The sequence below is a fragment of the Ascidiella aspersa genome, chromosome 6, assembly GCF_963924565.1.
Source record: "Ascidiella aspersa chromosome 6, kaAscAspe10.2, whole genome shotgun sequence".
NCBI classification, from domain to species: Eukaryota; Metazoa; Chordata; class Ascidiacea; order Phlebobranchia; family Ascidiidae; genus Ascidiella; species Ascidiella aspersa.
In genome coordinates this window covers 30,209,064-30,218,753 of record NC_139452.1, presented here as the reverse complement: position 1 = coordinate 30,218,753, position 9,690 = coordinate 30,209,064, and positions in this window count along the sequence as shown.

The following is a 9,690-nucleotide window of genomic DNA, read 5'->3' as shown; positions in this document are numbered from 1 at the left end:
TGCACTTTTTCTGAATATTATCTATTACTAATATTAATTAATAAAAAAGTGTAACTAATATTCCCCGAATTTAGTAGAAAAACTGCAAGATCCCTCTCAATAATCTTTTGCTACAAAGTTTTTAAATAGGTTAGGATCAGTTCTGATTTTTGATAAGTGAGTGGGACGAAACGAAAAGTACAAACTTCCACTAGAATCGATGGGGGTGTATCGGTGAATTTCAGCAATAATTTGCATTAAACACAGCGATTTCTACCTTTAAAATTCTTAATACTAAACTTCTGTAATTAGAGAGACACGGCAGCTGTTATGTTAACGCCAGCAACACTGACATTTACCCGCGGCTAACGCTTAGCTTAATGTTGAAGGCAGATGTTTGGCGACTTACCAGGGAATTTATAATGCCCTTGTGTTACCACCTTCATAACTTTCCAAGCGCCTAGGGGCTCAGTGTTGTTTTGGGGTGAAATGGGGGTGTTTAAATGTGATGTTTTTCACAGCGGTGCTAAAATTTTCAATCAACATGAAGGCACGTTTATAGCTAGATGATTTAAATAAGTGATTGTGAAAATCTTAAACCAAAAAAAAGCAAAAAGTTTCACGTATTGCGGTGTGAAAGATTGTTTAAAAAGACGTTAACATTTTTATTTCGCCCTAAAAGTTGCAACATGTGAGCTGGACGGTAAATAGGTATTTCATGTCATGTGATATGTTTTTTGCATTTTGAACTTACATGCTGAAAATATAAGTTTATATGTGGAGTAATATAAATTTAAATTTTGCCATTCAATACTTTCATCACTTTATAAATGCGAATGCTTTTTGCATTTTAGTAAATGGTCCAATTGATTTTGTTTGAACAAACAATGTTCTTTATTATATAACTGTAAATGTTCATATTAATAACCCAAGCTACTTGAAAGCAATAGTTTATTCGCTAGGCAATAATTTGCTTAATTGCAGGTAAACAAGGTATAAAGAACTAAGACTGAACTTCAGGCAGTTTTATTTGATGGCACAATCTAACAAAATTTAGTCGTAATCAGGGAATCAAACTGCTGAGAAACAATTCTGTGCGAAAACTACAGTTTGGGAAAGGTGGTATGCAGTTTCTTTCTTTAACGAAAATATACCTTTTTAACAAAATGAACTACCACTGTTTAAATGACGAATGGCTATTTATCTCACATGACAGTAAAGATTGCTGTGAAAAATTTTGAAGTCGGTTCAAAAAGTTAAATTGGTCGGTCTCCAGCATATCTGCTTTTAGCTGTTGTTCTTTCAACTAACCCAGTGTTTTTTACTTTTTTAAGTAACACAAATATTAAGCGTAAGTATAACAATAAAGCTTTGGTATAGGCTTGAAAGATTGCCTTTGCACACCCAAGCCCCAGGTTGAAAGTTTGGCCTGGGATAAATCCCCATGCAGTTTCTCGCTCAGCCCCGGTCATAGCCGCGCATTTCACGTAAATTCAACGTTAAATGCGGTCAGCCGCGAAAAATCTTAAATGCGCAAAACTTACGTCGCGCTAACGGTTTTCAGTATAGTGCTCCATTTTCAATTTCAGGCGTGCAAATTTTACAAATACCGTTATTAGAGCCGAGCAAATTTGGGTGGAAATGTTATTACAGCCGCGTAATTTCAAGCTGCAAAATCGTCTCCCCCGCGCAAAATCCAAAGTTTCCAATCTGGCCCAAGCCCAGAACAACTAGCCATATCTTTATATTGCTTCCAGAATTTTCTAATTTTTTAAGAAATCTTGCTCAGAAATAATCTCAAAAAAATACATTGGATTGTTTTACATTTAGAACAATCGGCGCTCTTTCACTATTGTACGTGAAAAGTTATGCAAAAAAAAAAAAAAACGCATATTGTTTGGGTTAGGGTTAGCGTTTGGGTGGGTCAAGTAATATTATGTCTATTATTAATAATAACTTGACCCCAACCAAACGCTAACCCGCACCCTAACCCAAACAATATGTGTTGTGGTATGCGGAATTTAAAGATAAAAAAAATTTTATTAATTTTCACGTACAATAGTGAAAGAGCGCCTAACAATCTTTAATGCAAATAAAAAAATACTTTATGGCTTATATTCAGAGTAATAGACTGGCAAACAAAAAATGCGATATTTTACCATTTTAACGATAGTACTTTACTATACAAATATAGTTCTTACAAAACTTACCTAAAGCTCTGCAATCTACACTTTTTCTTGTCAGCAAGATCATGGGCGTGTAGCACAAACAAGGTTTTTGCATACCGGAGTTTGGGAATCCTACCACATCTCAAACTTGATTTCTAAAGTTTAGGGGGACAATCCTACCACATTTTTTCGTCCGGGGGGTTAACATTGATGGAACAAAAATGTGGTAGAATTTAGATGAGCGCCTTGAGTTTTACTCGTAAAACTCTGAGATTCTAAACATTTCTTCAACTGGCGACAAACTTTTGTTTTAAAATAAGTGGCGCGAAATGGCGGAAAAACTTTTCGCGTCGCGTGTTGCGACACACGACAAGACGTAACCTAATCGTTTAGAATGCCAGAATACTACTTTCACGATTGAAATTATCGTTCATTACGCTTTGCATAATTGTTTAAATGACTATAAAACAAAATAGTTTAGTTTATCTCAAAAAGATCAACCACACCTTATTTAAAGCGAATTTGTTGGCATAACAGAACATTTAAAAAGGCGTGTCGCGTGGTATGCTGCGACAAACGTAACACGTAAACTTATCTTTAATTATACCATAGAATACTAACTTATATTTTTATAAGTTGTGCATGTAAAAACAAGTTGTAAAATGACAGATAGTATGTATTTTATATTTTCCACACGTCAACGTTTATCACCCACGTTTAGTATTTGTAACCATAATCACTTCATTTGCTGGTGTCACCTTAAACTTTAAAACGACCAGAGTTTAGCTACAAACTGAAAATTTTAAGTCTTGAAAATACAATAATCCAATGAACAAAATATATCCGCTATGGTGAAAGTTTGTTTGCGAAATATGAAAAGTTCTTTGTCCTCAAAACTCAACCAAATAGCAGATAGATCGATTTCAGCAATGAGAGGTGCGAGTAAATCAATCCGAACAAGGGATTTGAGCCAAATACCTAAGAATACTGTGTTTGACTTTGTATCATGTCGCCTATAGATTAATATATAGATGCGTGTTTACTAACATTATGGTATTTCACTGCAACGTGATAAAATATTTCTATCCAACAGTCAGTTATATGAGGAACAAAAAGACAACTAATATTCAGGAATATTTGTTTTATTAGAGTTTGGCTGATAATAGAAGGGAAAGAACAGTGTGATACAAAGAAATATATTTGGGTAACTTAATCAGGACGGAAGCATCTGAATATCAAACTTCTTTCTAAGAAAGTTTTTAAGAGTTTTGGCAGAATTTTCATCAAGCCTGCCGTGCTTAATCAAATCATCGATAGAGCTGTAAAAAGGAACAATAAAAAGTTGACAGAAGTTCAACGTTTGACTATTATGTGGTCGGCAAATGTGGACCGCAGAACCATTTTTTGTGGGCCGCGAGTTACTTTTGAATAGCTTAGTGTTATAATGTAGTTGTGGGCCGCGTGATAGCCGTACATTCATTGCACTTTATTTTAACAATTGGTGTGGCATACAATTTTTAAATTGTCTCAGCTTGGATGGGCCCACGTGCCAAATTTGGTCCTGGGAGCCTGTCGAACTATATTCTTTGCCAACTTTAACAATATGTAATAGAATATTTATCGCGTATATTCTTCGTTTTATATTATAGTATGTTTTTACATTAAGATATGGCAATGTTTTGGGCACCAAGGCCTTAGGACGTAACCGGTCAACATTTGTTGAGAAACACAATTGACTCGCTACTTTATTGATAACCTTAAATAAAACTACGAACGCCATTTAATCTCCAATCGCCAAAATAGTACGTACAGCTAGTTGAATGCAGAGTGTCGAATGGTAAAATAAATTCTACATAGAACACAGTTTTAAACAGTATTTTACAGGAAAGAAAAAAAAAGATTTTCTAACCGGAATGATTGAAAGAGATAAGGTCACAAAATACGTGCTTACGACCGCCTAAAACAAGTAACATTATATGTAAACTGGGTTTATCGTTCGATGTCGTGCACAAATATGAAACTGAAACCTAGTTTAAATACATTCAAGGAGATAGCGCTATGCCCGAGTAAAAATGGGACATAACCTTGTAAAAAAAACATTTAAAAAAAAAGCATTTTTTTACCGGTACTGCGTATCTGCAACATCATTATTTTACCGTAACGGCGTTCTGGACCATTCCGGCTAACTTTCACCATTGGGGTTTTACAAAATAAGCTTATCTTAATTATTACCACACGGCTTAGATTTGTTGTTAATTCAAATACAACCAAGAATTAATAATGAATTGCAAAGATTCCATTATCAGGCTACATTACAGATCAGTTTACCCACTCATGTATTACCTTTTGCATATCGCTTGCAATGATTTAAACTTGTGGCATAGCTGTAAAGCACCAAGATACGGAATTCCAGGAAAGCTGTTGTAGACGTTGAATAGGTTCTTCAGCTTAGGGTCTGTAGAATAAGCGAGTATCTTGGAATCTATATCATTGCCGTGTCTTCTCTCTGAATATGCAAAGTTGTTAAGAATCTCCGCTGATTGTTCCTGCAAAGGAGTTGAGAAATTGGCGAAACTGACTGATTTAAAACAATATAAAAATCAAAATTTACGACGCCCCCTAAAATAAAATGGAGTCCCACTTTCCCTTTATGCCAGGGGTTCCCAACCTGGAGGCCATAAAAAATAACATTTTTATTGTGTGTTGTAATTATATAATTTTATCATTCTAACTACCGGTTACTAAATAAACCATTTTTTTTAATTAAATTTACGTTTCTTAATTTTTCAAAAGGTTCAAAAAAATTGATTTGCATTGATTGCTCAAAATTTTCAAAGGAGCGACGGTGTAAAAAAGGTTGGGAACCCCTGCTTTATGCACACTTATTTTCGGACATTTAGCTGCAAAGTAATCAGTTTTAATAAATTATAAAGCCGAGTTTGTAATTGTGTTACACAAATGACTATATTTTAACCCTTACAATTTTGGTTTGTATAACAGTTTTAGAAAATTTCAAAGACTTACTGAATTCAATAATACAACTCTTATTTGCATTTAACTTTGCATAAAAATTGACACATTAAACCAAACACCACAGTATGTTAAATCAGCCAGCCATGAAATTGAAAGCAAATAACAAAAGTTCAGAAATAAGGAAATTTGTTTGTTTTTAGGAAAACTCTGATCAATATTTTTGTTTGGCAACAATATTGGTCAAAGTGGAACATCAGTTTGATGTTATGTTTAACCAGTATATCGGTTAAAAAAGTGGTATGTATTCTAATCAGTAAATCTATAATTTTGATAAAGGGATTCCACTTAGGAGCATAATGGTTGGAGGTTGTAGTAAGACGTAATAAGAATATCAAAGCCCATACAGAAGTAGGTATCATATGATGGATTCCACTTAAATTTGGACATAATCGATAATCCTAAATCCAAAAAAAATAATTCATTTACTTAATGCAAAACACAGAATCAAGCTATAAAGTACATCAATGTAAATAACCTGGTTATCGCTGAATAGAAGTCTGAAGTCAGATTGACAGATTGTGATAAGGTTTGAAGTGTAATGATGAAGTTGGGAAGTGCTGCTAAAACTCGCCTTTCCTGAAACAAAACCGCATTGCTTTCTTCTCAAATTTTGGATAAATCTCGTCAGAAAAAAATATAAAAATCTAACCATATAAAAGTAATACAGTCGGCGAACCCAATTTCGGTTGACACTGCATTAGAATACAGAAATAACTATCAAAATCTTGATCAAACCAGTTTAAGGCGGTTCTAACCGGTTTTTACTGAAAAATCCGGTAAATTTCCCATGAAAATTGGATATTTTCAAAAATCGTCAAAAATGAAAAAAACACCAAGGCCATAGCCTTGCCAAATTTTTAAATTTTAATGCAAAAACTTTTTGCTTCAAATTGCCCCAAAATCTTGATTAAATCGGTTTAAGGCGGTTCTAACCGGTTTTGGTTGAAAAATCTGGTAAATTCCCCATGAAAATTGGATATTTTTTAAAATCGTCAAAAATGGAAAAAACACCAAGGCTATTGCCTTGCCAAATTTTCAAATTTTACCAAAATAACTATTGCTTCAAATTGCCCCAAAATCTTGATTAAACCTGTTTAAGGCGGTTCTAACCGGTTTTGGTTTAAAAATCCGGCAAATTCTCCATGAAAATTGGATATTTTTTAAATCGTCAAAAATGGAAAAAACACCAAGGTTTATAGCCTTGCCAAATTTTCAAATTTTGCCAAAACAACTTTTGCTTCAAATTGCCCCAAAATCTTGATTAAACAAGTTTAAGGCGGTTCTAACCGGTTTTTGTTGAAAAATCCGGTAAATTCCCCATGAAGAAGTTTTAAATGGTTTACGTTCAAACCCTTTAATTGAGAAACTGAAACGTCGGGGTCTTTAAAATGGCTCAAGGGACCCTCATAGTCGGGTCCGTTGAACCACGATGAAGGGAACCTTGAGACACGCTATTTAAAGGTTATTTATTTTTCAAAAACCAAGTCAAACAGCACATTTCTTTAAAATGGCATATTTAATAGACGAAAAACAACATTTCAAATAACAATACAAGTTTTCATTTGGAAGCAGCATCGGTACTCAGAAAGTGGCACAAAATATCTTTCATTGAGGACTCAACAATCCGCTTTTATTGTCCTTACCTAAAAATATATACTTTAAAATCACCATCTTTATCATTAACAAATCACCTAATGCACGCTTTTATTCTCTTTATACTTATACACAACAACATAACTATTAATTTTTGCAGTTGAAGAAACTGTTATAATCCTTAACTTTACCTTTTTGCTGCAATCTTTTTTGTATCAGACTTGTGGTTCCAACAGGCATAGTAGTAGATAAATAAAGCCTTTAAACACATCTTTTTCATCTGAAGAGGGGCATTTTTTTTAGTAAACTAAAAATCAGGCTCTGGAAATCCAACTTGGCAATTAGACATTTGGAAACATCTTATGGTGCAAATAGTTGTTATTTGCAAGAGATTCCATGTCAATGTTTGTAAATGCCTATGTATTAAATCAAGTTATTTGACAAAACCAAAACTATCAACAGCTCAAAAAGAAAATAATGGGTAAAAACTCAATGATTAGACCAATAAACAAATTGAACAGCTAAATTCATTCCAAAAGCCATGTAGAACAAAAATTCCACTTTAATAATAAACTTTAAGTCCTTATTGTGGTATTTTTTACATTTTCTTACCTGCATTGTATCATTTTAAAAGCAACTTGATTTTAACCCTTTAGGCTTTTGTCTTTAACATATTATGACAAGGTTCTTTGGTCAACGATCGAGCTTCTGCTTACAATCTTATTGATTAAAATTTATCATTAGCATCTTTGACAGCAAGCTTCATGAAACCTGCTACAAAGGTGCCACATAGTATTTCTGCAATATTTTTTTAACAGACATCTTGCATTATGTTATTTCAACTGTAAATATTAATAATATGTGTTACAATGGCCGTAGTTATCAAAAGACCAGTGGCTCAAAGGTCCCTGTTTTTATTGTCTCATCGGTCCCGCACCACTAATGTTGACTAAATTAGCAAAAAAAACGTTTATAAAAACGTTCAAGTGTGTAAAATACTGGCTTATCTGAAAGAGTACTGTCCATACTTTGTATACTAAGTAAAGATAATTTTAATAATAACTCTTCGAAACACATTAAACAAAAATAGTAAACACCCAAAAATTTAGTGTCAACCTGACAAAATACATTTTTCTACCTAAATTTTACAACATACGACCAATCCTGCTGATTTCGTTGTTAGGAAGCCAGTATAACATGCTCGAAAGAGCTAATTAAGTTGGAGGCGCTAAAGTGTTAAAATTGTAAGTTATTGGGGGTGGCTCATCGGTCCGGCCTGATCATAGGTCCCGGTTTACAGAAATTATAAATAGTTAGCGGTACCCTTGCTCGTATTTTTGCTGAGTCGTGTAAAGTTACAATAAACGAGTTGAAAACAGCACATTAACTGTGCAACAAGGTTAAAAAAAACTTGTAGGGGAAGTGCGGGACCCATGGAACACTGGCATATTGCGCCCCCTGTTGGCAGAACTAAATAAAATTTTGGTTGTGGGAATGAGATTTTGTGTACGGAACTTTGTTCAGAAAGTTCCACAGCGTGCTTTTGGAAATGGTTGATTTATTCCAAATTTTCACTTTTCTAGGTGAAAAATGTAGTTTTTAGCTTGATTTCGTAAGGTGTTTTGATAGTCTTTAGGTAATCGTAAGGGAGTGAATATTGTTTTGTGGAGAGAGGGGATATCTAGGTACATGTTGAAAGTAAGTTTGATTAATTGTATTCAGAGTACTGGCTAGCCATGAGTGTTTTTATTAAAAATGGCGATTAGAGGACCTTTGGAACATTCTGTTCCATTTGTCTCTCGATCATTTAGTGATCATATTCTTAGATTTTAAGGATAGTAGTATGCCGACTTTTAAGATAAGTACATCTAATAAGGGGTTGTTCACTGAGAACCAGAGCTGCGGAGTCGGACTCGGGACTCGAAGGAGTCGGACTAGGGACTCGAGTAAGACCACGTAAAACTACCAGAGTCCGACATGCGCAGTACCAAAAATTGATATTGCCGTCAATTGCAGTTCTTAATAGCGGAATAGCATATTGTGGATATTTTCGAACCATTTATTGTGAATGGATGAATCATATGACATCCCTATGAGTGGATTGCTAAATATCCACCGTACGTAAATTGGCGGAATATAGGCTGTAAAGTCAGAGTCGGACTCGGGACTCGACGAAATCGCACATTTGACTATTATTATATTTGCAGACATGTTCTCCTAAAGAAGAAAAACAATTGATATAATAAACCTGGGTTGCAAATTCTACCAGTTATAAAAAAATATCATTTCAGCATTTTGTGCTTGTTTCCATGTGTTTTTATTATATTTCTTAAAATAAATTTTCTTGTGCCACTATTACTACACCATTAACTGAGTAGTTATGCACTTGGAAATACTCAGCGCAGTGGTTTTAGATGCAGTCATGCTCTGTTCCATGGGGTGTTCCAATGGTCCTGTGGGGTGGGACCGATGGAACAAAAAGTTACGTAAGGATATGTCAGATTTCAATTATTTTTTTCATTTAGGTACCCATAGCTGTAAGCCGTCCAAAGAAAATAACTGCGAGTGTTTTTGAGTTGTATTTTGAAAGATATTACCGAAAAAACAAATCCATTCCATGGGTCCCGCACGAGCAAAAATTGAAACCCTAAAGAATTTCAACATCTCTCGGCACTCTTGAGCGTTAAAAATCGCACTTAGATTTTAATGAAAATGAACCATTTTGGTAGCTTTTGTAATGATAGCAGTCGGTTTGAGTACTGATTTGAATGTTAAGTAATTATTGGAAGGCTGATTTACAGCACCAAAACTTGGTCATAATAATGCAAAATGTGCCATTAGGTATTTACACCACCTATACATTAAGGAAATAGGTAATCGCGTTAAAAGCCAGGAAGGAGCATGGAACGAACCCAGG